This window comes from Ips typographus, linkage group LG14 (assembly GCF_016097725.1).
Source record: "Ips typographus isolate SLU linkage group LG14, UJ_Ityp_2.0, whole genome shotgun sequence".
Taxonomy (NCBI): domain Eukaryota; kingdom Metazoa; phylum Arthropoda; class Insecta; order Coleoptera; family Curculionidae; genus Ips; species Ips typographus.
The window spans coordinates 3817809-3839680 of NC_138435.1; the positions used below are offsets into that span (position 1 = coordinate 3817809).

At 37.2% G+C, this 21872-nt stretch overlaps 1 long non-coding RNA gene across 1 annotated transcript in view; it reads right to left on the reverse strand.

Moving 5' to 3' along the window:
* Positions 1-14119: 14119 nt before the first annotated feature.
* Positions 14120-21872, reverse strand: part of LOC145737574 (uncharacterized) — an 82998-nt gene continuing 75245 nt past the window's right edge. The window contains exon 2 of the long non-coding RNA XR_014180425.1: positions 14120-14259. This is a non-coding gene — a long non-coding RNA (uncharacterized LOC145737574). The remainder of the gene's footprint in view (positions 14260-21872) is intronic.

Here is a 21872-nt window from a genome sequence, read left to right on the forward strand (position 1 = left end):
GTAGCGTTTTTAATGTCATTGGATTAGAAATTTAGTGAGAATTCCAAAAATGTGCTTAAAACACTCATTTTCCCACTCCAAGTGGGTTTTACACGCGATTTTCTCCCTGACTGTCCTTCCAAACAGTGTTTCTGGCATTTCAAACTTTGACACCGCTTTTCATCCTGATTGTACCTTTTTTTGTAGCGTTTTTAATGTCATTGGATAGGAAATTTAGTGAGGATTCCAAAAATGTGCCTCAAACACCAATTTTCCCACTACAAGTGGGTTTTACACGCGATTTTGTCCCTGACTGTCGTTTCAAACTGTGTTTCTGGCAGTTCAAACTTTGACACCGCCTTTCTTCCTGACTGTACCTCTTTTTGTAGCGTTTTTAATGTCATTGGATAAGAAATTTAGTGAGGATTCCAAAAATGTGCTTAAAACACTCATTTTCCCACTTCAAGTGGGTTTTACACGCGATTTTCTCCCTGACTGTCCATTCAAACTGTGTTTCTGGCAGTTCAAATTTTGACACCGCTTTCCTTCCTGACTGTACCAAATTGTGTAGCGTTTTTAATGTCATTGGATTAGAAATTTAGTGAGAATTCCAAAAATGTGCTTAAAACACTCATTTTCCCACTCCAAGTGGGTTTTACACGCGATTTTCTCCCTGACTGTCCTTCCAAACAGTGTTTCTGGCAGTTCAAACTTTGACACGCTTTTCTTCCTGACTGTACCTCTTTTTGTAGCGTTTTTAATGTCATTGGATAAGAAATTTGATGAGGATTCCAAAAATGTGCTTAAAACACTCATTTTCCCACTCCAAGTGGGTTTTACGCGCGATTTTGTTCCTGACTGTCCTTTCAAACTGTGTTTCTGGCAGTTCAAATTTTGACACCGCTTTTCATCCTGATTGTACCAAATTGTGTAGTGTTTTTTAGGTTATTGGATAGGAAATTTGATGAGGATTCCAAAAATGTGCTTAAAACACTCATTTTTCCACTACAAATGGGTTTTACACGCGACTTTGTCTCTGACTGTCCTTTCAAACAGTGTTTCTGCCAGTTTAAACTTTGACACCGCTTTTCTTCCTGACTGTACCAAATTGTGTAGCGTTTTCAATGTCATTGGAGAGGAAATCTAATGAGGATTCCAAAAATGTGCTTAAAACACCAATTTTCCCACTACAAGTGGGTTTTACACGCGATTTTGTCCCTGACTGTCCTTTCAAACTGTGTTTCTGGCAGTTCAAACTTTGACACCTGTTTTCTCTCTGACTGTACTCAATTTTTGTAGTGTTTTTAATGTCATTGGAAAGAAAATTTAGTTAAGATCCGAGAAATGTGCTTAAAACACTCATTTTCCCACTCCAAGTGGGTTTTACACGCGATTTAGAACCTGACTGTCCTTTCAAACAGTGTTTCTGGCAGTTCAAATTTTGACACCGCTTTTCTTAATGACTGTACCAAATTGAGTAGTGTTTTTTTGGTTATTGGAGAGGAAATCTAATGAGGATTCCAAAAATGTGCTTAAAACACTCATTTTCCCACTCTAAGTGGGTTTTACACGCGATTTTCTCCCTGACTGTCCTTTCAAACTGTGTTTTGGCAGTTCAAACTTTGACACCGCTTTTCATCCTGATTGTACCTCTTTTTGTAGCGTTTTTAATGTCATTGGATAAGAAATTTAGTGAGGATTCCAAAAATGTGCTTAAAACACTCATTTTCCCACTCCAAGTGGGTTTTACACGCGATTTTGTCCCTGACTGTCCTTTCAAACAGTGTTTCTGGCTGTTAAAATTTTGACACCGCTTTTCTTAATGACTGTACCAAATTGAGTGGTGTTTTTTTGGTTATTGGAGAGGAAATCTAATGAGGATTCCAAAAATGTGCTTAAAACACTAATTTTTCCACTCCAAGTGGGTTTTACACGCGATTTTGTACCTGTCTGTCCTTCCAAACAGTCTTTTTGGCAGTTCAAATTTTGACACCGCTTTTCTTCCTGACTGTACCAAATTGTGTAGCGTTTTTAATGTCATTGGAGAGGAAATCTAATGAGGATTCCAAAAATGTGCTTAAAACACCAATTTTCCCACTCCAAGTGGGTTTTACACGCGATTTTCTCCCTGACTGTCCATTCAAACTCTGTTTCTGGCAGTTCAAACTTTGACACCGCTTTTCATCCTGATTGTACCTTTTTTTGTAGCGTTTTTAATGTCATTGGATAAGAAATTTAGTGAGGATTCCAAAAATGTGCCTCAAACACCAATTTTCCCACTACAAGTGGGTTTTACACGCGATTTTGTCCCTGTCTGTCCTTCCAAACAGTGTTTCTGGCAGTTCAAACTTTGGCACCGCTTTTCTTCCTGACTGTACCTCTTTTTGTAGCGTTTTTAATGTCATTGAATAAGAAATTTAGTGAGGATTCCAAAAATGTGATTAAACCCTCATTTTCCCACTCCAAGTGGGTTTTACACGCGATTTTCTCCCTGACTGTCCTTTCAAACAGTGTTTCTGGCAGTTCAAACTTTGACACCGGTTTTCTTCCTGACTGTACCTCTTTTTGTAGCGTTTTTAATGTCATTGGATAGGAAATTTAGTGAGGATTCCAAAAATGTGCTTAAAACACCAATTTTCCCACTACAAGGGGGTTTTACACGCGATTTTGTCCCTGACTGTCCTTTCAAACTGTGTTTCTGGCAGTTCAAATTTTGACACCGCTTTTCTTCCTGACTGTACCAAATTGTGTAGCGTTTTTAATGTCATTGAATAAGAAATTTAGTGAAGATTCCAAAAATGTGATTAAACCCTCATTTTCCCACTCCAAGTGGGTTTTACACGCGATTTTCTCCCTGACTGTCCTTTCAAACAGTGTTTCTGGCAGTTCAAACTTTGACACCGGTTTTCTTCCTGACTGTACCTCTTTTTGTAGCGTTTTTAATGTCATTGGATAGGAAATTTAGTGAGGATTCCAAAAATGTGCTTAAAACACCAATTTTCCCACTACAAGTGGGTTTTACACGCGATTTTCTCCCTGACTGTCCTTTCAAACAGTGTTTCTGGCAGTTCAAACTTTGACACCGGTTTTCTTCCTGACTGTACCAAATTGTGTAGCGTTTTTAATGTCATTGAATAAGAAATTTAGTGAAGATTCCAAAAATGTGATTAAACCCTCATTTTCCCACTCCAAGTGGGTTTTACACGCGATTTTCTCCCTGACTGTCCTTTCAAACAGTGTTTCTGGCAGTTCAAACTTTGACACCGGTTTTCTTCCTGACTGTACCTCTTTTTGTAGCGTTTTTAATGTCATTGGATAGGAAATTTAGTGAGGATTCCAAAAATGTGCTTAATGTTAGAGATTGTTATAACTAATCTTAAATAAGACGAGTTAAAATTATGTCTAGTTTGTAAAAAGGTAAAATTACCTTTTTGTAATATGGTACAAGTTAGTTTTTGAAGTTGATGTTGTGTAATTTTTTCGGGCTGTCTAATTTAATTTTCTTATCTTAAATAAAACGTTTAAAGTTATTACTCTGTTGCTAATTACAACCCAACAGGTTATGGGCCCAGAGTTCGTTAAGCTGCGGAAGTGATTTTGAAGATAGTGTTACAGAGGTCTTCAGTAAAAATAAAATTTGGACCTGGTGTTTGGTCGTGGTCATAAAGGCATAAAATTAAAAACTAAAATGACGGAGGAAGACGTTTCTCAGATTCAGAGATTAACAAATAGTGAAACATATCAAATTTGGAAATTTCAAGTCACAATCCTGTTTAAGGCACATGGATTATGGGAAATTGTGTCAGGAATAAAGAAAATGGAAGATCTGGCAGATGATAAGGAAAAAGCAGATTTTGAAAGGAAAGACGCCCGAGCTCAGAAAATAATAATAACAACCATAGATAAGAAGCAACTAATGCATATTTTTAACTGTAAAAGTTCTAAAGAAATGTACGACAAGCTTAAAAACATATATGAGAAACAAACAGAAGACGAAAAATGTTATTTGATGCAACAATTTTTTAATTTTTCGTACAGCAAAGGAACTGACATTTTAATGCACATTAGCAAAATTGAAAACTTGGCATGTAGGCTAAGAGTACTTGGACAAGATATCCCAGACAGTATGTTGGCATCTAAAATACTTGCAACATTACCTGATCAGTTTAGAAATTTTGCTACGTCTTGCGAATCCACTTCACAAGGTGATAAAACCCTTGAAAATCTCTCAAACAGACTGATTGGAGAAGAAGAAAGACAGAAGAAACAATGCGAACCCGAAGGTATGGTTTTTAAAGCTCAGCTACAACAACAAGTAAATAAGAATAAAACAAGATTTGGAGGAAAATGTTTTAAATGTGGCAAGGAGGGACATATTGCTCGTTATTGTGACAAAAGGTCATGTAGAATATGTAAAAAAACAAATCATGTAGAAAGCAATTGTTACTTCCGAAACAGACAGAGCCAAGATCAAGGTCGACAGGAAACTCATAGCAAAATAGCTTTTCTATGTGAAGATATGGATTTAGAATCAAATACAGCAACTTTCTTCATTGACTCTGGAGCTTCATCGCATATGACAAGCAATAAAAATCTGTTCACTTCATTACAAGCAGATTGTTCAGATGTTTTAGTAGCCAAGAAGAATTCATCTATAACTTCAGAGGGTAAAGGATTCATTGAAACAGATCAATGTGTTCTTGAAAATGTGCTGTATGTTCCGGAGTTAAGCAAAAACTTATTATCGGTCAATAAAATTACTGAAAATGGTGGTGAGGTAATATTTACAAAAAACAAAGTGGTCGTTTCTAAAAATAAACTACCAGTGTTGCAAGGTCAAAAGGACAATAGTGGACTTTATTGTATTAAGTTGTCAACTGAAGAAAAATGTTTAATGACAGAAAGAAGGGATCAAAATGTTTTGTGGCATAAAAAATTAGGCCATCTTAGTGCTAGCAGTATGAAAAAACTACAAGATTTTTCAAAGGGCATGATTTTAAATACTGTAGAATGTGATCAAAAAATAAAGGATTGTGTAGTTTGCTTACAGTCTAAGCAAACTCGTAAACCCTTTAACAGCACTAGGACCAGAGCCACAAGACCATTAGAACTGATACATAGTGATGTGTGTGGTCCAATTGAACCAGAAACCTGGGATGGCAATAGGTATTTCTTGACAATAATGGATGATTTCACTCATTACACTCAAGTTTATCTAATGAGACATAAGAGTGAATCAGCTGAAAATCTTAAAAACTACATACACGAAGTGGAAGCTTGTCAAAATTTAAAAGTATCAAAAATACGGTGCGATAATGGAGGAGAATATAAAAATCGAAACTTCATGGATTGGTGCAAAGCTAGAGGTATAGTTGTAGACTATACGGTGTCCTACTCTCCTCAGCAAAATGGTCGATCTGAGAGGCTAAATCGAACCATAATGGAAAAGGCTAGAGCTCTTATATTTGAGGCAAACTTGGACAAGGCTTTCTGGGGTGAAGCTGTATACACTGCAACTTATTTGTTAAATAGAAGTCCTTCAAGTACTATTGATAAAACTCCTATTGAAATGTGGAATGGAAAAAAACCTGATTTAACAAATTTACAAATCTTTGGATGCATAGCTTATGCGAAAAGACTGGGACCAACGAAGAAGCTTGATTACCGTTGTGATGAGTACATTTTTGTTGGATACTCTTTAGGAAGTTATCGCCTGTGGGACAATAAAAATAGAAAAATCGTAACTTCCAGAGATGTTATCTTTAAAGAACCAGTGGTTAGACCAGAATTTAACACAACTAAAAAAACCGTGTTTCTGGAAGATAACCTAAATGAAGAGATTGAACATTTGGAACCTGCTTCAGATGTAAATTTACCTGAAAATGTCATGGATGAAATCTGCAATGAAAATGTACCTAATGAAGAAGTTTCTGATGTCCAAGAAGAAATCGAAAATAATGTTCAAACAAGAAGTGGAAGAATCATCAAGAAGCCTCAACGATTAAATGAGTACGTAATGCTGTCATACAGCGAAGCTATAAATGGGGTTGAAAGGCACAAATGGGTTGAAGCAATAAATGAAGAGAAGGAGTCATTAGAGAAAAATCAAACTTGGATGTATGTGGACAGAGAGGCGGCTAAAAGTAAGAAGATTTTAAGTAGTAAATGGGTTTTTCGAATTAAAGAAAATAATAAATATAAAGCTAGACTAGTAATTAGGGGATTTGAGCAAGAACAGGGAATAGATTATACGGAAACGTTTAGTCCAGTCATAAGTACAGCTCCGTTAAGAATTTTGATTGCTTTAGCTGCTAAAAATAGTTTAATAATTAGGAAATTCGATGTCAAAACGGCCTTTTTGTATAGCGAATTAAAAGATGAAATTTTTATGGAAATTCCAGAGGGTTATTCGAAAGTAAATTGTGAAAATAAAATCTGTTTGTTAAAAAAAGCATTGTATGGGCTTAAACAAAGTCCAATGAGGTGGAATGAACATTTTACTTCTGTTTTAAAATCAATTGGTTTGATACACCTTAAAAGTGAACAATGTATATTCAAAAATGAATCCTCCACCTTATTTCTAGCGATTTACGTAGATGATGGTCTAATTTTAGGAAATGATGAGGAACAGATTAATATTTTGATTCAGAAATTAACAACTAATTTTGAGATAGTGTCCTGTAAAAATCCAACTTCCTTTTTAGGTATTGAGATTTGCAAATGCAAAGATTCTCTTAAACTTTCTCAAAGTAAGTACATATCAGAAATCTTGGATGATTTTGATTTGGAAAACATGAAACCAGTTAGTACTCCTATGATTTATAATCCAAGCACTGATGATACTTGTTTGAACAAAGTTTTTCCTTACAGAGAATTAGTAGGTACATTACTATATCTTTCAAATAAAACTAGGCCAGACATATCTTATGCGGTAGGATATTGTAGTAGGAAATTAGATAAACCCTCAGAACGTGACGTAGGAAATATTAAAAGAATTTTGCGTTATTTAGTTTCAACAATCAATTTGGGCATTCAATATACAAGTCATAGTGAGGATTTAAATTTGTTAGCTTATAGTGACTCAGATTTTGCAGGAGATATATTCTCAAGGAAAAGCACTACAGGGTATATCATAAAATTTTGTGGTGGTCCTGTGGCATGGTGTTCTAAACGCCAACCTATAGTATCACTTTCCAGTACTGAAGCAGAGTATATAGCTGCTGCAGAATGTATTAAAGAAGCTTTGTTTTTAAAGTCAGTTATAGATGAGCTTTTGGGAGTAAATATAAATATAAATCTACATGTTGATAATCAAAGTGCTATTACTATAATTAAAAATGGACAGTTTAACAAACGCAGCAAGCACATTGATGTCCGGTATCATTTTATTAATGAGAAGGTATCTGAAGGTATTGTTAAATTGTTTTATTGTCCAAGTAGTGAGCAGCTTGCAGATAGTTTAACCAAACCTTTAGATAAAGTGAAATTTCAAAATTTTAAATGTAATACGATGTTGGATTAGATTTATGTGTTTGTACTTGTAATAGATAATAAGTATTCTTATTTAAGATTAGGAGAGGGTGTTAGAATTTGTTATAACTAATCTTAAATAAGACGAGTTAAAATTATGTCTAGTTTGTAAAAAGGTAAAATTACCTTTTTGTAATATGGTACAAGTTAGTTTTTGAAGTTGATGTTGTGTAATTTTTTCGGGCTGTCTAATTTAATTTTCTTATCTTAAATAAAACGTTCAAAGTTATTACTCTGTTGCTAATTACAACCCAACACTTAAAACACCAATTTTCCCACTACAAGGGGGTTTTACACGCGATTTTCTCCCTGACTTTCCTTTCAAACAGTGTTTCTGGCAGTTCAAACTTTGACACCGCTTTTCTTCCTGACTGTACCTCTTTTTGTAGTGTTTTTAATGTAATTTGATAGGAAATTTAGTGAGGATTCCAAAAATGTGCTTAAAACCGTCATTTTCCCACTCCAAGTGGGTTTTACACGCGATTTTGTCCATGACTGTCCTTTCAAACTGTGTTTCTGGCAGCTCAAATTTTGACACCGCTTTTCTTCCTGACTGTATCAAATTGAGCAGTGTTTTTTAGGTTATTGGAGAGGAAATTTAATGAGGATTCCAAAAATGTGCTTAAAACACTCATTTTCCCACTCCAAGTGGGTTTTACACGCGATTTTGTCCATGACTGTCCTTTCAAACTGTGTTTCTGGCAGCTCAAATTTTGACACCGCTTTTCTTCCTGACTGTATCAAATTGAGCAGTGTTTTTTAGGTTATTGGAGAGGAAATTTAATGAGGATTCCAAAAATGTGCTTAAAACACTCATTTTCCCACTCCAAGTGAGTTTTACACGCGATTTTGTGCCTGTCTGTCCTTCCAAACAGTGTTTCTGGCAGTTCAAACTTTGACACCGCTTTTCTTCCTGACTGTACCTCTTTTTGTAGCGTTTTTAATGTCATTGGATAAGAAATTTAGTGACGATTCCAAAAATGTGCTTAAAAGACCAATTTTCCCACTACAAGTGGGTTTTACACGCGATTTAGAACCTGACTGTCCTTTCAAACAGTGTTTCTGGCAGTTCAAATTTTGACACCGCTTTTGTTAATGACTGTACCAAATTGAGTAGTGTTTTTTTGGTTATTGGAGAGGAAATCTAATGAGGATTCCAAAAATGTGCTTAAAACACTCATTTTCCCACTCTAAGTGGGTTTTACACGCGATTTTCTCCCTGACTGTCCTTTCAAACTGTGTTTTGGCAGTTCAAATTTTGACACCGCTTTTCTTCCTGACTGTACCAAATTGTGTAGCGTTTTTAATGTCATTGAATAAGAAATTTAGTGAGGATTCCAAAAATGTGATTAAACCCTCATTTTCCCACTCCAAGTGGGTTTTACACGCGATTTTGTCCCTGACTGTCCTTTCAAACTGTGTTTCTGGCAGTTCAAATTTTGACACCGCTTTTCTTCCTGACTGTACCAAATTGTGTAGCGTTTTTAATGTCATTGGATAGGAAATTTAGTGAGGATTCCAAAAATGTGCCTCAAACACCAATTTACCCACTAGAAGTGGGTTTTACACGCGATTTTGTCCCTGACTGTCCTTTCAAACTGTGTTTCTGGCAGTTCAAATTTTGACACCGCTTTTCTTCCTGACTGTACCAAATTCTGTAGTGTTTTTAATGTCATTGGATAGGAAATTTAGTGAGGATTCCAAAAATGTGCTTAAAACACTCATTTTTCCACTCCAAGTGGGGTTTACACGCGATTTTCTCCCTGACTGTCCATTCAAACTGTGTTTCTGGCAGTTCAAACTTTGACACCGCCTTTCTTCCTGACTGTACCTCTTTTTGTAGCGTTTTTAATGTCATTGGATAAGAAATTTAGTGAGGATTCCAAAAATGTGCTTAAAACACTCATTTTCCCACTTCAAGTGGGTTTTACACGCGATTTTCTCCCTGACTGTCCATTCAAACTGTGTTTCTGGCAGTTTAAATTTTGACACCGCTTTCCTTCCTGACTGTACCAAATTGTGTAGCGTTTTTAATGTCATTGGATAAGAAATTTAGTGAGGATTCCAAAAATGTGCTTAAAACACTCATTTTTCCACTCCAAGTGGGATTTACACGCGATTTTCTCCCTGACTGTTCTTTCAAACAGTGTTTCTGGCAGTACAAATTTTGACACCGCTTTTCTTTCTGACTGTACCTCTATTTGTAGTGTTTTTAATGTCATACGATAGGAAATTTAGTGAGGATTCCAAAAATGTGCTTAAAACACTAATTTTCCCACTCCAAGTGGGTTTTACACGCGATTTAGTCCCTGACTGTCCTTTCAAACTGTGTTTCTGGCAGTTAAAATTTTGACACCGCTTTTTATCCTGATTGTACCTCTTTTTGTAGCGTTTTTAATGTCATTGGATTAGAAATTTAGTGAGAATTCCAAAAATGTGCTTAAAACACTCATTTTCCCACTCCAAGTGGGTTTTACACGCGATTTTGTCCCTGACTGTCATTTCAAACAGTGTTTCTGGCAGTACAAATTTTGACACCGCTTTTCTTTCTGACTGTACCTCTATTTGTAGTGTTTTTAATGTCATACGATAGGAAATTTAGTGAGGATTCCAAAAATGTGCTTAAAACACTAATTTTCCCACTCCAAGTGGGTTTTACACGCGATTTAGTCCCTGACTGTCCTTTCAAACTGTGTTTCTGGCAGTTAAAATTTTGACACCGCTTTTCATCCTGACTGTACCCCTTTTTGTAGCGTTTTTAATGTCATTGGATAGAAAATTTAGTGAGAATTCTAAAAATGTGCTTAAAACACCAATTTCCCACTACAAGTGGGTTTTACACGCGATTTTGTCCCTGACTGTCCTTCCAAACAGTCTTTTTGGCAGTTCAAATTTTGACACCGCTTTCCTTTCTGACTGTACCAAATTGTGTAGCGTTTTTAATGTCATTGGATAAGAAATTTAGTGAGGATTCCAAAAATGTGCTTGAAAGACCAATTTTCCCACTACAAGTGGGTTTTACACGCGATTTTGTCCCTGACTGTCCTTTCAAACTGTGTTTCTGGCAGTTCAAACTTTGACACCTGTTTTCTCTCTGACTGTACTCAATTTTTGTAGTGTTTTTAATGTCATTGGAAAGAAAATTTAGTTAAGATCCGAGAAATGTGCTTAAAACTCTCATTTTCCCACTCCAAGTGGGTTTTACACGCGATTTAGAACCTGACTGTCCTTTCAAACAGTGTTTCTGGCAGTTCAAATTTTGACACCGCTTTTCTTAATGACTGTACCAAATTGAGTAGTGTTTTTTTGGTTATTGGAGAGGAAATCTAATGAGGATTCCAAAAATGTGCTTAAAACACTCATTTTCCCACTCTAAGTGGGTTTTACACGCGATTTTCTCCCTGACTGTCCTTTCAAACTGTGTTTTGGCAGTTCAAACTTTGACACCGCTTTTCATCCTGATTGTACCTCTTTTTGTAGCGTTTTTAATGTCATTGGATAAGAAATTTAGTGAGGATTCCAAAAATGTGCTTAAAACACTCATTTTCCCACTCCAAGTGGGTTTTACACGCGATTTTGTCCCTGACTGTCCTTTCAAACAGTGTTTCTGGCTGTTCAAATTTTGACACCGCTTTTCTTAATGACTGTACCAAATTGAGTAGTGTTTTTTTTGGTTATTGGAGAGGAAATCTAATGCGGATTCCAAAAATGTGCTTAAAACACTAATTTTTCCACTCCAAGTGGGTTTTACACGCGATTTTGTACCTGTCTGTCCTTCCAAACAGTCTTTTTGGCAGTTCAAATTTTGACACCGCTTTCCTTCCTGACTGTACCAAATTGTGTAGCGTTTTTAATGTCATTGGATAAGAAATTTAGTGAGGATTCCAAAAATGTGCTTAAAACACTCATTTTTCCACTCCAAGTGGGGTTTACACGCGATTTTCTCCCTGACTGTTCTTTCAAACTGTGTTTTTGGCAGTTCAAACTTTGACACCGCTTTTTATCCTGATTGTACCAAATTGTGTAGCGTTTTTAATGTCATTGGATTAGAAATTTAGTGAGAATTCCAAAAATGTGCTTAAAACACTCATTTTCCCACTCCAAGTGGGTTTTACACGCGATTTTCTCCCTGACTGTCCTTCCAAACAGTGTTTCTGGCAGTTCAAACTTTGACACGCTTTTCTTCCTGACTGTACCTCTTTTTGTAGCGTTTTTAATGTCATTCGATAGGAAATTTAGTGAGGATTCCGAAAATGTGCTTAAAACACTCATTTTACCACTCTAAGTGGGTTTTACACGCGATTTTCTCCCTGACTGTCCTTTCAAACTGTGTTTCTGGCAGTTCAAATTTTGACACCGCTTTTCTTTCTGACTGTACCTCTATTTGTAGTGTTTTTAATGTCATTCGATAGGAAATTTAGTGAGGATTCCAAAAATGTGCTTAAAACCGTCATTTTCCCACTCGAAGTGGGTTTTACACGCGATTTTGTCTCTGACTGTCCTTTCAAACTGTGTTTCTGGCAGCTCAAATTTTGACACCACTTTTCTTCCTGACTGTGCCAAATGGAGCAGTGTTTTTTAGGTTATTGGAGAGGAAATTTAAAGAGGATTCCAAAAATGTGCTTAAAACACTCATTTTCCCACTCCAAGTGAGTTTTACACGCGATTTTGTCCCTGTCTCTCCTTCCAAACAGTGTTTCTGGCAGTTCAAACTTTGACACCGCTTTTCTTCCTGATTGTACCTCTGTTTGTAGCGTTTTTAATGTCATTGGACAAGAAATTTAGTGAGGATTTCAAAAATGTGCTTAGAACACTCATTTCCTCAGTCCAAGTGGGTTTTACACGCGATTTTCTCCCTGACTGTCCTTTCAAACTGTGTTGCTGGCAGTTCAAATTTTGACACCGCTTTTCTTCCTGACTGTACCAAATTGTGTAGCGTTTTTAATGTGATTGGATAAGAATTTAGTGAGGATTCCAAAAATGTGCGTAAAACACCAATTTTCCCACTACAAGTGGGTTTTATACCCGATTTTGTCCCTGACTGTCCTTTCAAACTGTGTTTCTGGCAGTTCAAATTTTGACACCGCTTTTCTTCCTGACTGTATCTCTTTTTGTAGCGTTTTTAATGTCATTGGATAAGAAATTTAGTGATGATTTCAAAAATGTGCTTAAAACACTCATTTTCCCACTCCAAGTGGGTTTTACACGCGATTTTCTCCCTGACTGTCCTTCCAAACAGTGTTTCTGGCAGTTCAAATTTTGACACCGCTTTTCTTCCTGACTGTGCCAAATTGAGCAGTGTTTTTTAGGTTATTGGAGAGGAAATTTAAAGAGGATTCCAAAAATGTGCTTAAAACACTCATTTTCCCACTCCAAGTGAGTTTTACACGCGATTTTGTCCCTGTCTCTCCTTCCAAACAGTGTTTCTGGCAGTTCAAACTTTGACACCGCCTTTCTTCCTGACTGTACCTCTTTTTGTAGCGTTTTTAATGTCATTGGATTAGAAATTTAGTGAGAATTCCAAAAATGTGCTTAAAACACTCATTTTCCCACTCCAAGTGGGTTTTACACGCGATTTTCTCCCTGACTGTCCTTTCAAACTGTGTTTCTGGCAGTTCAAACTTTGACACCGCTTTTCATCCTGATTGTACCAAATTGTGTAGTGTTTTTTAGGTTATTGGATAGGAAATTTGATGAGGATTCCAAAAATGTGCTTAAAACACTCATTTTTCCACTACAAATGGGTTTTACACGCGACTTTGTCTCTGACTGTCCTTTCAAACAGTGTTTCTGCCAGTTTAAACTTTGACACCGCTTTTCTTCCTGACTGTACCAAATTGTGTAGTGTTTTTTTAGGTTATTGGATAGGTAATTTAGTGAGGATTCCAGAAATGTGCTTAAAACACCAATTTTCCCGCTACAAGTGGGTTTTACACGCGATTTTGTCCCTGACTGTCCTTTCAAACAGTGTTTCTGGCAGTTCAAATTTTGACACCGCTTTTCTTAATGACTGTACCAAATTGAGTAGTGTTTTTTTGGTTATTGGAGAGGAAATCTAATGAGGATTCCAAACATGTGCTTAAAACACTAATTTTCCCACTCCAAGTGGGTTTTACACGCGATTTTGTACCTGTCTGTCCTTCCAAACAGTCTTTTTGGCAGTTCAAATTTTGACACCGCTTTCCTTTCTGACTGTACCAAATTGTGTAGCGTTTTTAATGTCATTGGATAAGAAATTTAGTGACGATTCCAAAAATGTGCTTAAAACACCAATTTTCCCACTACAAGTGGGTTTTACACGCGATTTTGTCCCTGACTGTCCTTTGTTACGTACGAAATAGAGTTTTCGTCCGTTAACTCGTTTGATTTGTGTTTTTAATGTACATGGGCCTAGTTACACTAGTAGACCGATTCCGATCGCTTAAATCCTCCAATTGCACTTTGTGCATAATTTGTTGTAAATGTGGGTGCGTGACCTTATAAGTTATCAGGTGCCGTAGTCACGTGATTGGTTTCGATTTTTGTCGGGGAAGCGTCGGTTTGTGGTCGTGTTTCTTTGTGTCAGGTGCCATGTGCCTATTTAATCACCCCACTTTGTGATATCGGTCTCTTTACCACTACAGCACTCGAACTGCCGACATCTGATCCTTTTTTTCTGAGCCGTGTGGCGTGTGTGTGAATTTGATTTTTAATCCGTGATCATCTGGCCGAATTACAGCATTGTGTTCGGCCCAACCGGAGATTCAGGGACTTTTCCAACCGGATATTCGGAGATTTTTCCAACCGGAGATTTAAAGACACTTTCCAACCGGAAATCTAAGGGCTTTTTGACCGGAAATCTGAGGGTTTTCTGACCAGAGTTCCAGAGATTTTTCCGACCGGAGAACATTTCAATCGGGGATTGAATCAGCCTGACCGGGACTGCTTTGTCCAGAGTTTTCCGGACCAGCCCACGTGTTGGGAAAGCCGATCACCGGCCACAGTTTCAAAAGGTCAGAGTTGAACCACCACAACTCCTCACTCGATTCAGTTTAGTTTGATTTAGTTTTATTCAATTTTATTTTATTTTTATTTTTTATTTATATTAGTTTGCTCTAAACAACTTCAACACTTGTCACCACCTCTGGTCACCTTTTTGGTTGCCGGAACAAGTGTTGAAGCTGTTTGTTCGTTTTCCCTGGTGTTCTGCTGTTTTCTGCCCTAGGTACCTGTCACCAGTCTCTGGACCCCATTTCCTACCTGGAAATCAGCGGTGGCCACTACTGACGACTGGGAAGAGGATACTGGAGGTTCCAGGACCCAAACATCGTCTTTGACAGCTGGTAAGGGCAGTTAGAGACAGTTTGGCACTGGGAAAACTTTTCCTGTTTTTTTAAATTTCAAATTTAACTTTTTTTAATTTCTCATTTGTTTTAAATTCAACTCTCTTTTTGTTTTCAACCTTTTTGTGGCAACTCTTGTAAATTTTGTAAATTCTGTAAATTGTAAATATTGTAGTTTGTTTGTTTTTAATTTGTAATATACACGTGTACATATACAACAAGTGGTTCGTTTGATTTCCTGCAGTATATCCAAGTGTGTTCATCTATAGCTAGTTATGAACTCATGCAATTAATCCACGACCTTGAGCTATCTAATTAAAAAATGTTGAAATCTCATTAACGTGAGGTTTCATCATAACACCTTTCAAACTGTATTTCTGGCAGTTCAAACTTTGACACCGCTTTTCATCCTGATTGTACCTTTTTTTGTAGCGTTTTTAATGTCATTGGATAAGAAATTTAGTGAGGATTCCAAAAATGTGCTTAAAACACTCATTTTCCCACTCCAAGTGGGTTTTACACGCGATTTAGTCCCTGACTGTCCTTTCAAACAGTGTTTCTGGCAGTTCAAACTTTGACACCGCTTTTCTTCCTGACTCTACCTCTTTTTGTAGGGTTTTTAATGTCATTGGATAGGAAATTTAGTGAGGATTCCAAAAATGTGCTTAAAACACTCATTTTTCCACTCCAAGTGGGGTTTACACGCGATTTTCTCCCTGACTGTCCATTCAAACTGTGTTTCTGGCAGTTCAAACTTTGACACCGCCTTTCTTCCTGACTGTACCTCTTTTTGTAGCGTTTTTAATGTCATTGGATAAGAAATTTGGTGAGGATTCCAAAAATGTGCTTAAAACACTCATTTTCCCACTTCAAGTGGGTTTTACACGCGATTTTCTCCCTGACTGTCCATTCAAACTGTGTTTCTGGCAGTTTAAATTTTGACACCGCTTTCCTTCCTGACTGTACCAAATTGTGTAGCGTTTTTAATGTCATTGGATAAGAAATTTAGTGAGGATTCCAAAAATGTGCTTAAAACACTCATTTTTCCACTCCAAGTGGGGTTTACACGCGATTTTCTCCCTGACTGTTCTTTCAAACTGTGTTTTTGGCAGTTCAAACTTTGACACCGCTTTTTATCCTGATTGTACCTCTTTTTGTAGCGTTTTTAATGTCATTGGATTAGAAATTTAGTGAGAATTCCAAAAATGTGCTTAAAACACTCATTTTCCCACTCCAAGTGGGTTTTACACGCGATTTTGTCCCTGACTGTCATTTCAAACAGTGTTTCTGGCAGTACAAATTTTGACACCGCTTTTCTTTCTGACTGTACCTCTATTTGTAGTGTTTTTAATGTCATACGATAGGAAATTTAGTGAGGATTCCAAAAATGTGCTTAAAACACTCATTTTCCCACTCCAAGTGGGTTTTACACGCGATTTAGTCCCTGACTGTCCTTTCAAACAGTGTTTCTGGCAGTTCAAATTATGACACCGCTTTTCTTAATGACTGTACCAAATTGAGTAGTGTTTTTTTGGTTATTGGAGAAGAAATTTAGTGAGGATTCCAAAAATGTGCTTAAAACACTAATTTTCCCACTCCAAGTGGGTTTTACACGCGATTTAGTCCCTGACTGTCCTTTCAAACTGTGTTTCTGGCAGTTAAAATTTTGACACCGCTTTTCATCCTGACTGTACCCCTTTTTGTAGCGTTTTTAATGTCATTGGATAGAAAATTTAGTGAGAATTCTAAAAATGTGCTTAAAACACCAATTTCCCACTACAAGTGGGTTTTACACGCGATTTTGTCCCTGACTGTCCTTCCAAACAGTCTTTTTGGCAGTTCAAATTTTGACACCGCTTTCCTTTCTGACTGTACCAAATTGTGTAGCGTTTTTAATGTCATTGGATAAGAAATTTAGTGAGGATTCCAAAAATGTGCTTAAAAGACCAATTTTCCCACTACAGGTGGGTTTTACACGCGATTTTGTCCCTGACTGTCCTTTCAAACTGTGTTTCTGGCAGTTCAAACTTTGACACCGCTTTTCATCCTGATTGTACCTTTTTTTGTAGCGTTTTTAATGTCATTGGATAAGAAATTTAGTGAGGATTCCAAAAATGTGCCTCAAACACCAATTTTCCCACTACAAGTGGGTTTTACACGCGATTTTGTCCCTGACTGTCCTTTCAAACTGTGTTTCTGGCAGTTCAAACTTTGACACCTGTTTTCTCTCTGACTGTACTCAATTTTTGTAGTGTTTTTAATGTCATTGGATAAGAAATTTAGTGAGGATTCCAAAAATGTGCTTAAACCCTCATTTTCCCACTCCAAGTGGGTTTTACACGCGATTTAGAACCTGACTGTCCTTTCAAACAGTGTTTCTGGCAGTTCAAATTTTGACACCGCTTTTCTTAATGACTGTACCAAATTGAGTAGTGTTTTTTTGGTTATTGGAGAGGAAATCTAATGAGGATTCCAAAAATGTGCTTAAAACACTCATTTTCCCACTCCAAGTGGGTTTTACACGCGATTTTCTCCCTGACTGTCCTTTCAAACAGTGTTTCTGGCAGTTCAAACTTTGACACCGGTTTTCTTCCTGACTGTACCTCTATTTGTAGTGTTTTTAATGTCATACGATAGGAAATTTAGTGAGGATTCCAAAAATGTGCTTAAACCCTCATTTTCCCACTCCAAGTGGGTTTTACACGCGATTTAGAACCTGACTGTCCTTTCAAACAGTGTTTCTGGCAGTTCAAATTTTGACACCGCTTTTCTTAATGACTGTACCAAATTGAGTAGTGTTTTTTTGGTTATTGGAGAGGAAATCTAATGAGGATTCCAAAAATGTGCTTAAAACACTCATTTTCCCACTCCAAGTGGGTTTTACACGCGATTTTCTCCCTGACTGTCCTTTCAAACAGTGTTTCTGGCAGTTCAAACTTTGACACCGGTTTTCTTCCTGACTGTACCTCTTTTTGTAGCGTTTTTAATGTCATTGGATAGGAAATTTAGTGAGGATTCCAAAAATGTGCTTAAAACACCAATTTTCCCACTACAAGGGGGTTTTACACGCGATTTTGCCCCTGACTGTCCTTTCAAACTGTGTTTCTGGCAGTTCAAATTTTGACACCGCTTTTCTTCCTGACTGTACCAAATTGTGTAGCGTTTTTAATGTCATTGGATAAGAAATTTAGTGAGGATTCCAAAAATGTGCTTAAAACACTCATTTTCCCACTCCAAGTGGGTTTTACACGCGATTTTCTCCCTGACTGTCCTTTCAAACAGTGTTTCTGGCAGTTCAAACTTTGACACCGCTTTTCTTCCTGACTGTACCTCTTTTTGTAGTGTTTTTAATGTAATTCGATAGGAAATTTAGTGAGGATTCCAAAAATGTGCTTAAAACCGTCATTTTCCCACTCCAAGTGGGTTTTACACGCGATTTTGTCCATGACTGTCCTTTCAAACTGTGTTTCTGGCAGCTCAAATTTTGACACCGCTTTTCTTCCTGACTGTATCAAATTGAGCAGTGTTTTTTAGGTTATTGGAGAGGAAATTTAATGAGGATTCCAAAAATGTGCTTAAAACACTCATTTTCCCACTCCAAGTGAGTTTTACACGCGATTTTGTGCCTGTCTGTCCTTCCAAACAGTGTTTCTGGCAGTTCAAACTTTGACACCGCTTTTCTTCCTGACTGTACCTCTTTTTGTAGCGTTTTTAATGTCATTGGATAAGAAATTTAGTGAGGATTCCAAAAATGTGCTTAAACCCTAATTTTCCCACTCCAAGTGGGTTTTACACGCGATTTTCTCCCTGACTGTCCTTTCAAACAGTGTTTCTGGCAGTTCAAATTTTGACACCGCCTTTCTTCCTGACTGTACCTCTTTTTGTAGCGTTTTTAATGTCATTGGATAAGAAATTTAGTGAGGATTCCAGAAATGTGCTTAAAACACCAATTTTCCCACTACAAGTGGGTTTTACACGCGATTTTCTCCCTGACTGTCCATTCAAACTGTGTTTCTGGCAGTTCAAATTTTGACACCGCTTTTCATCCTGATTGTACCTTTTTTTGTAGCGTTTTTAATGTCATTGGATAAGAAATTTAGTGAGGATTCCAAAAATGTGCTTAAAACACTCATTTTCCCACTCCAAGTGGGTTTTACACGCGATTTAGTCCCTGACTGTCCTTTCAAACAGTGTTTCTGGCCGTTCAAATTTTGACACCGCTTTTCTTAATGACTGTACCAAATTGTGTAGCGTTTTTAATGTCATTGGAGAGGAAATCTAATGAGGATTCCAAAAATGTGCTTAAAACACCAATTTTCCCACTCCAAGTGGGTTTTACACGCGATTTTGTTCCTGACTGTCCTTTCAAACTGTGTTTCTGGCAGTTCAAATTTTGACACCGCATTTCATCTTGATTGTACCAAATTGTGTAGTGTTTTTTAGGTTATTGGATAGGAAATTTGATGAGGATTCCAAAAATGTGCTTAAAACACTCATTTTTCCACTCCAAATGGGTTTTACACGCGACTTTGTCCCTGACTGTCCTTTCAAACAGTGTTTCTGCCAGTTTAAACTTTGACACCGCTTTTCTTCCTGACTGTACCAAATTGTGTAGTGTTTTTTTAGGTTATTGGATAGGTAATTTAGTGAGGATTCCGAAAATGTGCTTAAAACACTCATTTTCCCACTCTAAGTGGGTTTTACACGCGATTTTCTCCCTGACTGTCCTTTCAAACTGTGTTTTGGCAGTTCAAACTTTGACACCGCTTTTCATCCTGATTGTACCAAATTGTGTAGTGTTTTTTTAGGTTATTGGATAGGTAATTTAGTGAGGATTCCATCATTGTACTTAAAACACCAATTTTCCCACTACAAGTGGGTTTTACACGCGATTTTGTCCCTGACTGTCTTTTCAAACAGTTTCTGGCAGTTCAAATTTTGACACCGCTTTTCTTTCTGACTGTACCTCTATTTGTAGTGTTTTTGATGTCATTCGATAGGAAATTTAGTGAGGATTCCGAAAATGTGCTTAAAACACTCATTTTCCCACTCTAAGTGGGTTTTACACGCGATTTTCTCCCTGACTGTCCTTTCAAACTGTGTTTTGGCAGTTCAAACTTTGACACCGCTTTTCATCTTGATTGTACCTCTTTTTGTAGCGTTTTTAATGTCATTGGATAAGAAATTTAGTGAGGATTCCAAAAATGTGCTTAAAACACTAATTTTCCCACTTCAAGTGGGTTTTATACGCGATTTTCTCCCTGACTGTCCTTTCAAACTGTGTTTCTGGCAGTTCAAATTTTGACACCGCTTTTCTTTCTGACTGTACCTCTATTTGTGGTGTTTTTAATGTCATTCGATAGGAAATTTAGTGAGGATTCCAAAAATGTGCTTAAAACCGTCATTTTCCCACTCCAAGTGGGTTTTACACGCGATTTTGTCCCTGACTGTCCTTTCAAACTGTGTTTCTGGCAGTTCAAATTTTGACACCGCTTTTCTTTCTGACTGTACCTCTATTTGTAGTGTTTTTAATGTCATTCGATAGGAAATTTAGTGAGGATTCCAAAAATGTGCTTAAAACCGTCATTTTCCCACTCCAAGTGGGTTTTACACGCAATTTTGTCCCTGACTGACCTTTCAAACTGTGTTTCTGGCAGCTCAAATTTTGACACCGCTTTTCTTCCTGACTGTACCAAATTGAGCAGTGTTTTTTAGGTTATTGGAGACGAAATTTAATGAGGATTCCAAAAATGTGCTTAAAACACTCATTTTACCACTCCAAGTGAGTTTTACACGCGATTTTGTCCCTGTCTGTCCTTCCAAACAGTGTTTCTGGCAGTTCAAACTTTGACACCGCTTTTCTTCCTGACTGTACCTCTTTTTGTAGCGTTTTTAATGTCATTGGATAAGAAATTTAGTGAGGATTCCAAAAATGTGCTTAAACCCTAATTTTTCCACTCCAAGTGGGTTTTACACGCGATTTTCTCCCTGACTGTCCTTTCAAACAGTGTTTCTGGCAGTTCAAACTTTGACACCGCCTTTCTTCCTGACTGTACCTCTTTTTGTAGCGTTTTTAATGTCATTGGATAAGAAATTTAGTGAGGATTCCAAAAATGTGCTTAAACCCTAATTTTTCCACTCCAAGTGGGTTTTGCACGCGATTTTCTCCCTGACTGTCCTTTCAAACAGTGTTTCTGGCAGTTCAAACTTTGACACCGCCTTTCTTCCTGACTGTACCTCTTTTTGTAGCGTTTTTAATGTCATGGGATAATAAATTTAGTGAGGATTCCAAAAATTTGCTTAAAACACTCATTTTCCCACTACAAGTGAGTTTTACACGCGATTTTGTCCCTGTCTGTCCTTCCAAACAGTGTTTCTGGCAGTTCAAACTTTGACACCGCTTTTCTTCCTGACTGTACCAAATTGTGTAGCGTTTTTAATGTCATTGGATAAGAAATTTAGTGAGGATTCCAAAAATGTGCTTAAAACACTAATTTTCCCACTCCAAGTGGGTTTTAAACGCGATTTTCTCCCTGACTGTCCTGTCAAACTGTGCTTCTGGCAGTTCAAATTTTGACACCGATTTTCTTCCTGACTGTACCAAATTGTGTAGCGTTTTAATGTCATTGGATAAAAAATTTAGTGAGGATTCCAAAAATGTGCTTAAACACTCATTTTCCCACTCCAAGTGGGTTTTACAGGCGATTTTCTCCCTGACTGTCCTTTCAAACAGTGTTTCTGGCAGTTCAAACTTTGACACCGCCTTTCTTCCTGACTGTACCTCTTTTTGTAGCGTTTTTAATGTCATTGGATAAGAAATTAGTGAGGATTCCAAAAATGTGCTTAAAACACTCATTTTCCCACTTCAAGTGGGTTTTACACGCGATTTTCTCCCTGACTGTCCATTCAAACTGTGTTTCTGGCAGTTCAAATTTTGACACCGCTTTTCTTCCTGAGTGTACCTCTTTTTGTAGCGTTTTTAATGTCATTGGATAAGAAATTTAGTGAGGATTCCAAAAATGTGCTTAAAACCGTCATTTT